Raw genomic sequence first — 12,371 nt, 5'->3', positions numbered from 1 at the left:
CCTTGATTATATTGGCGCAAATATATTGCTCTCTAAACATCTGATTTTAGCCACCATATCAGTTATAATTAATGAAATAAAGATAAGAAAATGTTATATATAGTACCTGTTGTGCTTCCACATTAAATATTATGCCATGGATATATTTACTTTTAAGGAATTTGTGAGAAACTAACCAATGCAAGCCATTGTCCTTTTAAGACATAAGTCACTACAAGAATCACATAATGCACAGGACAGCAGAGGGACTGAATGTAGTTATCTTCATTCCAGCCAAGATCCAATATGGAACTAATGGGAAATTTCCTGACCGTGAGAACAAATAGCCAATGGAACTGCTTGCCTCCTGGAGTTTTTTTTAAAAAAAGATTGGACAACCATTTGCCTGGGATGGAATAAGGGATGCTGCCTTGCTCAGGGAGCTGGACTAGAAGACCTCCAAGACTCCCTTCAGACCTATGCTATTGTTCTGTTCACTTTTGGTTAATGGATATGTTAAACACTCTGGTAAATGTCATTAATTTGTAAGAATTGAATTAGTATATTAGCATTAAATACCAGATTTCTTCTTCTTCTTCTTCTTCTTCTTCTTCTTCTTCTTCTTCTTCTTCTTCTTCTTCTTCTTCTTCTTCTTCTTCTTCTTCTTCCTCCTCTTCCTCTTCCTCTTCTTCTTCTTCTTCTTCTTCTTCTTCTTCTTCTTCTTCTTCTTCTTCTTCTTCTTCCTCCTCCTCCTCCTCTTCTTCTTCTTCTTTTTCTTTTTCTTCTCCTTCTCCTCCTCCTCCTCCCAAATTCCATTTTTTGTAGATTTGGGTGTAAAGGCAGGGAGGGGGCAAGATTTCAAACTCCTTGTATTAGTTGCTGTAAACAAAGCACTTAATCCTTTCCCTCTCCCCGAGGCCTTCTTTTGCTAGCAAAATTAACCATTATTTTCAATCAGACGCTCAGAGTAGACGAGAAAGCATTTCATGAAAATCTACATTTGCCACAACAACTATTCTCAGCCAAAGTGGCCTTTGAAGACTTTGTTTTTTTATATAGTCTTAAAATATTCAAATTGGATTAGTTGGTAAGGTTTTCTTTGACCAAAGTTGCTTTTAGCTGAGGGACCAGACAGATTAACATCTCGCCAATTCGATTAGCCTCGGAATTGTCTGAATGAGTCTGTGATACAAACACTCTTTTCTTCCCTCCAATTGGATTAAGCCACAACAATTATGCTGAGGTTGGCGATGGCTTTTCTGACTTTTATTGTTTAACTAAATTTGAAAGAATTCTGTGAGCTCGACCTTTCTGAGCATCGGATCATAGTGGGCCGGGCAGCAGGGGAGAGGACTGGGTGAAAAAGAATGAAATTGGACAGAGAAAATATAAAAATGTCAGGTCTTCTCATGTCCCTTGTCATTTGTAAAGGCAAATTGTGTCCAGATTCCAGAAGGCTTTAATACACTCTTGCCTTTTGTTTGATGGTGCATCTTTCCTCAACTCTTTAATGATAACATCAAGCAACTGAAAACTGTTTTTATCCATGTGGGTTTGAAATTAACACTATGCTGAAACTTGTCCTCTAGTTGCCTGATTTTTCCCCGTACTATACAAGATATAAGGCATATACCATCTCATTGTCAAATATGAGAGGGGGGGAGGAGAAGGAGGGAAGGAGAGATGATAGATAGAGATAGAGAGATAAATAGAGAGGGAGGAAGAGATAGAGATACAGAGATACAGAGATAGATGATAGATAGATAGATAGATAGATAGATAGAGAGAGAGAGAGAGAGAGAGAGAGAGAGAGAGAGAGAGAGAGAGGCAGGCAGGCAGGCAGGCAGGCAGACAGACAGACAGACAGACAGACAGATAGACAGAGCACACTATCTTGGACCATGCATTAGATGAAAGGCTCTTGGGTCTCTTGCATTTCATGTACTTCAAAACTCACATATAACCTGGCCCTTTTTGGAATAAAACAATTCAGCCTAGATCTATATATGTGGATAGGAGCAGGATGAAATGATAGGTGTGATGGAGAGACATGATATTGTATGAATGATTCTTTTTGTTTCATCTGTTTTTTGTGTTCCACTTTTACATATGGTTTTAGGGGGAACATTATTATTACATATGTTTTATTCAGTGTTTTGATAGGGCCTCTACAGTGCCACTGTAAAAGAGGTTTCTATTTCACTGCCACATTCTCAACAGGCTTCAAAATGGTTTAAATATTTTCTGCCCCTTCCTCCCTCCCCCCGCTCTCTTGCTCTCTTTTCCTCTTTCTCTCTTTCTAGAAGAGAGAGGGAGAGGGAGAAAGGAAGAAAAAAGGCAGAAAGAAAGAAAGAAAGAAAGAAAGAAAGAAAGAAAGAAGAAAGAAAGAAAGAAAGAAAGAAAGAAGAAAGAAAGAAAGAAAGAAGAAAAAGAAAAAGAAGGAAGGAAGGAAAAAAGAAGGAAGGAAAGAAAGAAAGAAAGAAAATGTCAACCTTTGTTTTGTTTGTGTCTTTTTTTATTAATAAAGCTTGCTTGACATTCACCTCCTGTGAAGAGAAATAGGCCACATAATAAAATCAACATTTACATTGTGCCCATAAAGCTTGAATAAATAAGAGAATTTTGCTGGAGGCAACAAAGGTAGTGTGAGTTTTCAAGAACAGCTGCAGTGGAGGGACTACCAAACCTAGCTGACCTTTTCAGCAGTAACCTGGCATGATATGGGCAACTAACTCTATCTATCCATTTCTTTTGAAACACACACATACCTACTATGCTTTCTAGCTCAGTATTCAGTTCCAAAGCTGGTTTTCAACCATGTTCTCTGAAACGTCTCTGGAATCTAGAGAGCTGGTGAGATCTTTTTATTGAAAGGTCCTCAATGGAAGATGGACAGCAATCAATCCATCAGAATACAGCTGGAAGAGACCTTGAAGGTCTTCTAATCCAACCCCCTGCTCAAAGAGAAGATCCTATACCATTTCAGACAAATGGCAGTCCACTCTCTTCTTAAAAACCTCCAATGATGAAGCACCCACAACTTCTGAAGGCAAGCCCTTGCACTGGTTAATTGTCCTTACTGTTAGGAAGTGTCTCCTTAATTCCAGGTTGCTTCTCTCCTTGATTAGTTCCCACCCATTGTTTCTTGCCTTGGCTTCTTGTGCTTTGGAAAATAAGTTGACCCCTCTCTTCTTTATGGCAGCCCCTCAAATACTGGAATACTGCTTTCATGTCCCTCTTAGTCCTTCTTTTCTCTAGATTAGCCAAACCCAAATCCTGCAACTATTCTTCATATGCTTTTGACTCCAGGCCTTTAATCATCCTAGTTGCTCAACTTTGTGCTTTTCCCAACATCTCAACATCTTTTTTGTAATGTGACCAAAACTGAATGCAGATGTTACCAAGAATGTATAAAGAGATACTAATACTTCACTTGGCTCTGATTCTATGACTCTGTTTACAAGCCCAAGGATTGTATTAGCTTGTTATTAGCCAGTTGAGGATGCTTCAGTTTTTCTTCTTGAGCTAAACATGGGGTTGACCTACTTTTGAATGGTATTGTTCTAAAAAAAGACACTCCATGATGATTTTGCTCCAGAGTTTCTTCTTAGCAACCAAGTCCAACTAACTTGGTCCCACCAACTTAAGTACTTAGCCCTTAGACTTATAAACCACTTCATAGTGCTTTTACTGCCCTCACTAAGTGGTTTACAGAATCAACCTATTGCCCCCAACCATCTGGCTCCTCATTTTACCCACCTCAGAAGGATGGAAGGCTGAGTCAACCTTGAGCCGGTCAGGATCGAATTCCTGGCAGTTGGCAGAATTAGCCTGCAATACTTCATTCTAACCACTGCACCACCTTGGATCCGTAAGCAAGTAGCTCTCCCATCCTTTTTGATACCTGAAGTTATGAAAGTGTTGGAAGCCTTCTTTATTATTATGCATCTTAGGTGTTTGTTCTTATGGAGGCTTAGTTGGGAGCCGTCAGAAAGGTGTTTTCCTATACTAACCCTATATTACCACCTCTTACAATACTGGACAACACAGTATCAACAGTAGAGACCTTCAAGTTTCTAGGTTCTATCATATCTCAAGACTTAAAATGACACCTAACATCAAAAACATCATGAAAAAGCACAACAAAGGATGTTCTTTCTGCGCCAACTCAGGAAGCTCAACCTACCCAAAGAGCTGCTGATTCAGTTCTACAGAGGACTGATTGAGTCTGTCATCTGCACCTCCATAACTGTCTGGTTTGTCTCTGCAACCCAACAAGACAAACACAGATAATTAGATCTGAAGAAAAAACAATTGCTACCAATCTGCCTTCCATTGAAAACCTGTACACTGCAAGAGTCAAAAAGAGGCCTGTGAAAATATATACAGACCCCTCATATCCTGGACATAAATTGATTCAAGTTCTGCCCTCAAAATGATGCTATAGGGCACTGCACACCAGAACAACTAGACACAAAGATAGTTTTTCCCTGAATGCCATCACTCTACTTAACAACTAATTCCCACAACACTGTCAAATATTTTACTAAGACTGCGTTACTATTATTCTTCTCTTCCTTCCTAGTATCTATCTCTCCCCACTTATGACTATAACCATGTTGTTTGTATCTTTCAATTTATATTCTTTTATTTGTTTACTAGTAAGATTTGATAGCTTATTAGTAACCTTGACTATCACTAAGTGTTGTATCTTTTTATTCTGGATGAATGTATTTTATTCTGCTTATGTACACTGAGAGCAAATGCACCAAAGACAAATTCCTTGTGTGTCCAATCACGCTTGGCCAATAAAAATATCTATTCTATTCTATTCTGTTCTGTTCTCTATTCTCTTCTCCTATTCTCTCTTCTCTTCTCTTCTCTTCTCTTCTCTTCTCTTCTCTTCTCTTCGGATTTATATTGTTCCCAATGGAAAGAAACAGGACTCGTATCTTGTGTGCAGCTCAACCTAAAATCAATTCTAGAATCTTAGAAAAGATTCTGAAGATCTAGCCGATATGGTGTCTTCATGAAGCTACTTCAAACTACAGCATCCTTGGAAGCAACCCGGTCTCTCATTAAATCCACTGAGTAAAATAGAGCTCTTCACTTCCTGTGCAGCAGCTAGTTCCCTTGTTAAGTAGCAATTGTCCTCTGGTCACTTCCTCTCTAACAAACAGCAAGAACCTACTGCCCTATAATTTCCACCCATGGCTTCTACTCCTGATTGAAAAGATAAAAGAGGTAACAATGGGCAACATTTGGAAAGTGTGAGTGCTGTGTAGTGACCAGGATGTTTCTTTCCATTGGTCATTGAGGAGTTACAAAGAATTATGAATAATGGCTTCCCTAAATGGGGGTGGGGTGGGGGGCAGGAGACATCAGCATGGGTCAGGCCCATGAGATAAATCAAATTGTGAAATCACGTCCACAAGAAAGTTAAAACTTTATTCATAGAGCTGTGGTGGCGCAGTGTTTAGAATGCAGCATTGCAGGCTAACTCTGCCAAGAGTTGAATCATGATGGGGCTCAAGATTGACTCGGCCTTCTATCCTTCTTAGGTCGGTAAAATGAAGACTCTGATTGTTGTTGGCAATGGGCTGACTCTGTCAACTGTTCAGAAAATACTATCAAGCACTTTGAAGTGGTAGGTTTAGGTTTATTAAGGTTTAGGTTTATTAAATTTATAGACCGCCCCCTCTCCCCGTAGGGACTGGTATATGTCTAAGTGCCGTTTCTACTACTAGAAGGAAAAGTAATTTCAAATGTAGCTAATGTGTTTTTCAGAGTATAAGACGCACCAGAGTATAAGATGCACCAAGATTTTGAAGAGGCAAATTTTTTAAAAAGGTTTTTGCACTCTGCAGACCTCCCAAAAATGATCCATTTTTCCCGAAAACGGGCCCTTCATTTCACAAAAAGGGAATGCATAGACTTTAGGAGGCTTATAGAGTGCTCCTAAGGGCTGGGGGGGGGGCAAATGTGAGCAAAAACAGCCTGTTTTTTGTTCATTTCTGCCCCCTCCAGCCCCCAGGAGCACTCTGAAAGCCTCCTAAAGGCTATGCACGGCCATTTTGATGAAGGGGCAGTGTTTCAGGAGGCCACAAATGCTGTATTCAGTGTATAAAAAGCACCCAGATTTTCAGCCTATTTTTGAGGGGAAAAGGTGTGTCTAATACTCTGAAAAATACAGTAATCTAACATACGAGACTTTCCATACAAGAAGGAAAATAACTTCTTCCTGGATCACATATTACCTAACTTAATTACATTAAGACATGGTTTTTGCCTCATCTTAAAGGTAAAGATAAAGATTCCCCTCGTACATATATGTTAGTCATTCCCGATTCTAGGGGGCAGTGCTCATCTCTGTTTCAAAGCCAAAGAGCCAGCGCTGTCAGAAGACGTCTCCTTGGTCATGTGGCCGGCATGACTCAACGCCAAAGGTGCACGTAACGCTGTTACCTTCCCATCAAAGGTGGTTCCTATTTCTCTACTGGCATTTTTAATGTGCTTTCGAACTGCTAGGTTGGCAGAAGCTGGGACAAGTAACGGGAGCTCACTCCGTAACGTGGCACTAGGGATTCGAACTGCCAAACTGCTGACCTTTCTGATCGACAAGATCAGTGTCTTAGCCACTGAGCCAATGCGTTCCGTATCTTTTAAACCTCATCTTAAGGGGTTGTTAATGAATCTGTAACAGAAGAACAAAAGAATAGTCCTGCTATATCAAGCAAGGCTTGCTTATTTGCTCGGCTGCCAATGGTTGAAAACAGTCAATCTGTTGAAGCAGCATAAAAGCCAAGGCCTTTAAGCTAACCAATGGGCCAGAATAGAAAAGGCAAATTACTAACTGCATCCTTCAAAGTAGCATCATGAGCAGTTTAAATGTTCATTGTTGGCCAAGTCAGATCTCTTTATTTAAGTGGATGCATTTATAACAAGAGCAGCTGGAAATCACTCCAGGAAAAAGCAGTGGCCAAATACTTCCAAGAGGGATGCATCCATCAAGTCACCAAAGAGCTGGGTTCCATTTGAATGAAATTGTAACCTTATATTCCCAAAAACCTTTGGGCCTTTTCATGCATTGGATCATAAATCAAAATGGCGAGTCTCCACTTATATGTCATTAATCACACCCCAGGAGAAGAACATCAGTGAAGGAACTAGAGCATTTCAGTGGAATGGCCTGAATCAAACCTACTCCTTGTGAACTTAGAGAATTAAGAAACTACCTATTGTAATATTGTAATATTGTGTGGTGATACAGGAAGCTGTAATTTAAGTATGGTTTGCAACAACAAAGATGATTAGGGGACTGGAGGCCAAAACATATGAAGTACGGTTGCAGGAACTGGGTATGGCTAGTTTAATGAAAAGAAGGACTAGGGGTGACATGACAGCAGTCTTCCAATATCTCAGGGGTTGCCCCAAAGAAGAGGGAGTCAAGCTATTCTCCAAAGCACCTGAGTGTAGAACAAGAAGCAATGGGTGGAAACTAATCAAGGAGAGAAGCAACTTAGAACTGAGGAGAAACTTCCTGACAGTTCGAACAATTAATCAGTGGAACAGCTTGCCTCCAGAAGTTGTGAATGCCCCAACATTGGAAGTCTTTAAGAAGATGTTGGATATCCATTTGTCTGAAGTGGTGTAGGGTTTCCTGCCTAAGCAGGGGGTTGGACTAGAAGACCTCCAAGGTCCCTTCCAACTCTGTTATTCTATTCTATTTACTTGTCACTATCCTTCTCACCTTTCCTGTTACCTTCTCCTATTATTCCTTTGTTGTTTGTATCTTATGATTTAGGATTTATTCCTTTGTTGTTTTTATGTACTTGAGAGCTTCTACACCGGAAACAAATTCCTTATGTGTTCTATCATTCTTGGCCAATGAAGAATATTCTATCTTCTACCCATCTGCTGAATGTTTTCCAACATTTGAATCTGCCCATCAGATGATATTTTCCAACACCGGTAAGAAAAAGGATGGATATGATTGTCTTTCTGGGCTTCGAACAAGTCCTTTTGAGGTCACTATTGACGTAATGCAATGTTTAGGATGACAATGTTATTGATAGTTGTTATTTGTAGCTACAATTTTTCTTCGTCTCTCTCTTCTATGAGTCCCAGTTACAGCCCGCAACTCTTTCAGCATCTACAGTACAATAATTTTGTAGTCATTTGCTCAAGAGAGATTAAGAAAGCCTTGCCCTGTCATGAATCAGATGCATTAGGTCAAAATTAGTGCTAAATAGATTTTTTTCCCCTTCTGAATTCTTTCCACCAATTATTATTCAATTTGAGGAAATTTGACAATTAGTTGTTGTTGTGTTGTTGTTTGAAGGCAATGGGAACTACTGTGAAAATATCTATGGGATGGTGAAGGATTGTGTGAATGGTCTTTATTTTAGCTTCCACATCGCACCAGGGAAGAAGAAAAAGTGGAAAGGAACCCCAATTGTGGTTCTTTGCCTACCCCACCTCACCCCCACCCTCCCAAGAAGAAAGATGAAGGGCGAAGAAGGTTGCAAGTATGGTGGAAAGATATGTGGCCAAACAAACAAACAACATCAACAAAACATGTTTTCTGAGAATAATGAACAAAAAAAAATTGCAAGGCTAAGAAATTGCAAGGAATTTTTTTTTTTTTTTGCTTAACATTGATAAGCATGGCCAAAAACTAGATAGGTTAGAGAATGGTGAAAAATGTTGTGAAAATAATGAGAATCTTTGCAATGAATTAACAGGGATTCCCATCCAACAGTCTTCTAATTACGGTAATCCAAAGTTCTATATAACCCTTCCTTCCTTCTCTCTTCCTCCCTCCCTTCATTCCTTCCTTACACTCTTTCCTTTTTCCTTCTTCTTTCCTTACTTCCTCCTTCCCTCCTTCTCTTCATTCCTTTTTCCTCTTTTCTTTCCTCCCTCCCTTTCCTTCCTTACACTCTTTCCTTTCTTCTTTCTTCTTTCCTTACTTCCCCCTTCCCTCCTTCTGTTCCTTCCTTTTCTTCCTTCCTTCTTTACTTCCTTACAATCTTTTCTTTCTTCTTTCTTTACTTTCTCCTTCCCTCATTTTCTTCCTTCCTTCCTTCTTCACTTCCTGTTTCTCAAATAAGGGCGAGGGGGAAGAATTGCAGTTTTAGGAACAGTGCTTGATGTGGAAAGAAGGAAAACAAAGAAAGCATGTGGGAATGAATACAAAGAGTGTGCCTTGAAACCAGCTCTTATTCTGCTCATAACAAATCATTGTTTTAGCCCAGATGGTAACAATTTGCTTTCAACTTAGACACACAGGAACATCAATTGCTGTTTATATAAAAAGACCAGTTGCAGAGTTTATTGATACAGAAGATATTCTTTATTATTATTAGCATTATTATATATTTCTTCATAGTGCATATTTCTAGGTAAACTTAAATAAGACTTTGAAACACAATATTTACAGTGCACAGCTTGGGAAACAAAGCCAAACATAACCCATTTATCTTCAAGGACCCACAGGACAAGGAGACAAGGGGGGAGGGGAAGACAAATATTTTGATACTCAAAAATGTAACCAAACATCTTGGATATAGTCAACCAGTGCAAGCATCACACTTAATGTCCATAAATGAGAAAGAAAAGAAGCTATTTCTGGTTATATACTTTGGAAAGGAGATTTCCACATCTTGAGGAGGGAGGCTGCAGTGGTATGGGTGAGATATATTAAAATGCTATTTTTAGACAACCCAAAATATGAATTGGGATGGACCATTGGCAGAGAGCCAAAGTCAACAGAGGAAAGTGTGAATTGAAGACACTTGGTTACACCATGTTCAGATTGCATTTTTAGTGGTGTTTGAGCTCTTAAAGGTAAAGGTTCTCCTTGCACATATGTGCTAGTCGTTCCCGACTCTAGGAGGCGGTGCTCATCTCCGTTTCAAAGCCGAAGAGCCAGCGCTGTCCGAAGACGTCTCTGTGGTCATGTGGCCGGCATGACTAAATGCCAAAGGCACATGAAACGCTGTTACCTTCCCACCTAACGTGGTTCCTATTTTTCTACTTGCATTTTTACGCACTTTCGAACTGCTAGGTGGGCAGAAGCTGGAACAAGTAATGGGAGCTCACTCAATTGCACGGTGCTAGGGATTCGAACTGCTGAACTGCCGACCTTTTGATTGACAAGCTCAGAGTCTGAGCCACTACGCCCCTTATTTGGGAGCTCTTATTCACCTCCGAATTTAGGTTTATTTGAAAAATAAACAGAGGCTATTGCAAGATAAAATCTTGGATTCTGCAAAATCTTTTTTAACCCATTGATCCTTATTTCCACCTCTCATATTCATGTCTCTTTTTTATTCCCAACAAATCTACTTTCAAATCTCACCCTCCATCAAGGTGAAAAATCGGCAGTGTCCTTCTTAAAATAAAGAATTTAATATACGCTGTATACCAATTTGAGAAATGAAGATTGGGCTCCTGTGGTTTAGTTCATAAAGAATCACAACCTGATGTGTTTGTAGGTGGAAAGGAGACAAGAATGGCAGTTAAATTCTCTCCACCCATTTTAGGATTACGAACAATTTTCAACAATAAAACTTACACAGAAAAATACTTTTTTTTTTTTTTGATTATAGCATACAACCACACAAGACTATCTATCTGGTTAAGGCAGCTTTGGAAAACATTGCACAGTGCTGTCTATACAAACAGGTTATTCTCCTTTTATTACACTACACAAAGAATCAAAAGACAGCCCATCCTTCCAAACTGAACGAACCGCCGAGCGGATTCAATTTAGAAAGAAGGGAGAAATTTTGATCAGAACACGTTTTTCATTTGTTTGTTTTACAATCTACATTTCCCCACCCTTTTATGAAAAAGAAAACAGAAAACAGGCTTTTAAAAGATTGATATACGCAGACGTACCCTTACTTTCCCTTTGGTTATTAAAAAAAAGGCATTGCAAATTAAGCAAAAGGAAACCAAAGAAACATGAAAGACACAGCATTCTCTGTAAGGCAACCTTGAAAAATGTCTACTGAGATAGATGGGGGAAAGCAGCTTTTTTTTAATAGAGTTTTACCAGTGATAAACTTCCCAAGGCATCTAGGAACGTGTCTCCATTGAAAAGTGACTTCGGCAATTTTAGACTAGAACTGAAGAGGTTCAAAGTTCAAAACAACTTGTAATAAGGTTGCACATTTTTTCCCCACGCTGAAGCAATATTGAATTAGAGGAAGGGGGTTTTTGTGAACATTTTTTCCCATTTTCAGACAATGAAGTGGATTTGGAGAAGGTTGACTTGGTATGACTTTGCCTTCCTTCCTTTAATTTAATTTGAGAAGCAACCAAGGAGTAAGAAGAAATTTCCTGACAATGAGAACAATTAATCAGTGGAACGACTTGCCTCCAGAAATTGTGAATGCTCCAACACTGGAAAGTTTTTAAGAAGGCATTGGACAACCATTTGTCTGAAGTGATGCAGGGTTTCCTGCCTAAGCAGTGGGTTGGACTAGAAGACCTCCAAGGTCCCTTCCAACTATTCTATTTTGAGATCCATCATTCTGGGTCTCTTAATGGGCTTTGAAGCTGGGGCCAAAAGGGACTCTCAGAAGGGGCTGTCTGCAGGCTTTCATTGCATGTGATGGGTCTTTTACACTGACCATCTGCAAAAGAAATGAGACACAACTTCCCTGGGAGGTAGATTAAACTGAGAGATAAAAATCAAGCCTGGAATTGAAAGGAAAACGGTGCCTTGATTATTTCTAAGCCTGGTGATGACATTATAAACATATAACAGATAAATAGAAAAACATAGTCCCTCGTGTATTTAAAAAAAGCTTCTATATCCAATAGAAGAAAGATTTTTTTGGGGGGGGGGGTTCGTGGTGATTCGAAATCTTTCATTTTTTCGGAATTCTCTTTTGGAGTTTTGCTGTCAGAGTTTTTGTAACCCTTCCATGAATGAGAAGACTATTGATCTGCCCACTTGTGTTAACATCCAGCTTCTAGCGACTAGTTTTTGGGTGGTTTTTGATGGTGGTTGCAATGGGAGAGCATTATCTCTGAAAAGATACAGACTGGTATAGAAAACGCTTGTCATAAAACCTAAGACAAAGCCTCCGTGCTTTTGGATTTCCCCTTTCTCTAATGATCAGCCCGTGAAAGTTGCTAAATTGCAACATTTCTCTTCCCAGCGCCTTGGAAAGTTAATTCGAACTTAGCTATACTGCTTGATGGCATGAATGACTAAAATGTCTGTTATGGTACCAGACTGACTGGTTGTTGTTGTTGTTTTTTAAAGGAATCCATTCTGTGGATTCTTTATTTGGCATGAATAAGGAACAAAACATAGCTGGACAATAGGGCTACTCTGAAGCCATTTATTTGTTTATTTCGCTGTGGCACGTGGC

The sequence above is a fragment of the Natrix helvetica genome (assembly GCF_964273705.1).
Source record: "Natrix helvetica genome assembly, chromosome: 10".
Taxonomy (NCBI): Eukaryota; Metazoa; Chordata; class Lepidosauria; order Squamata; family Natricidae; genus Natrix; species Natrix helvetica.
The sequence above is the reverse complement of the archived record's forward strand: the minus strand, read 5'-3'. Positions refer to the sequence as shown.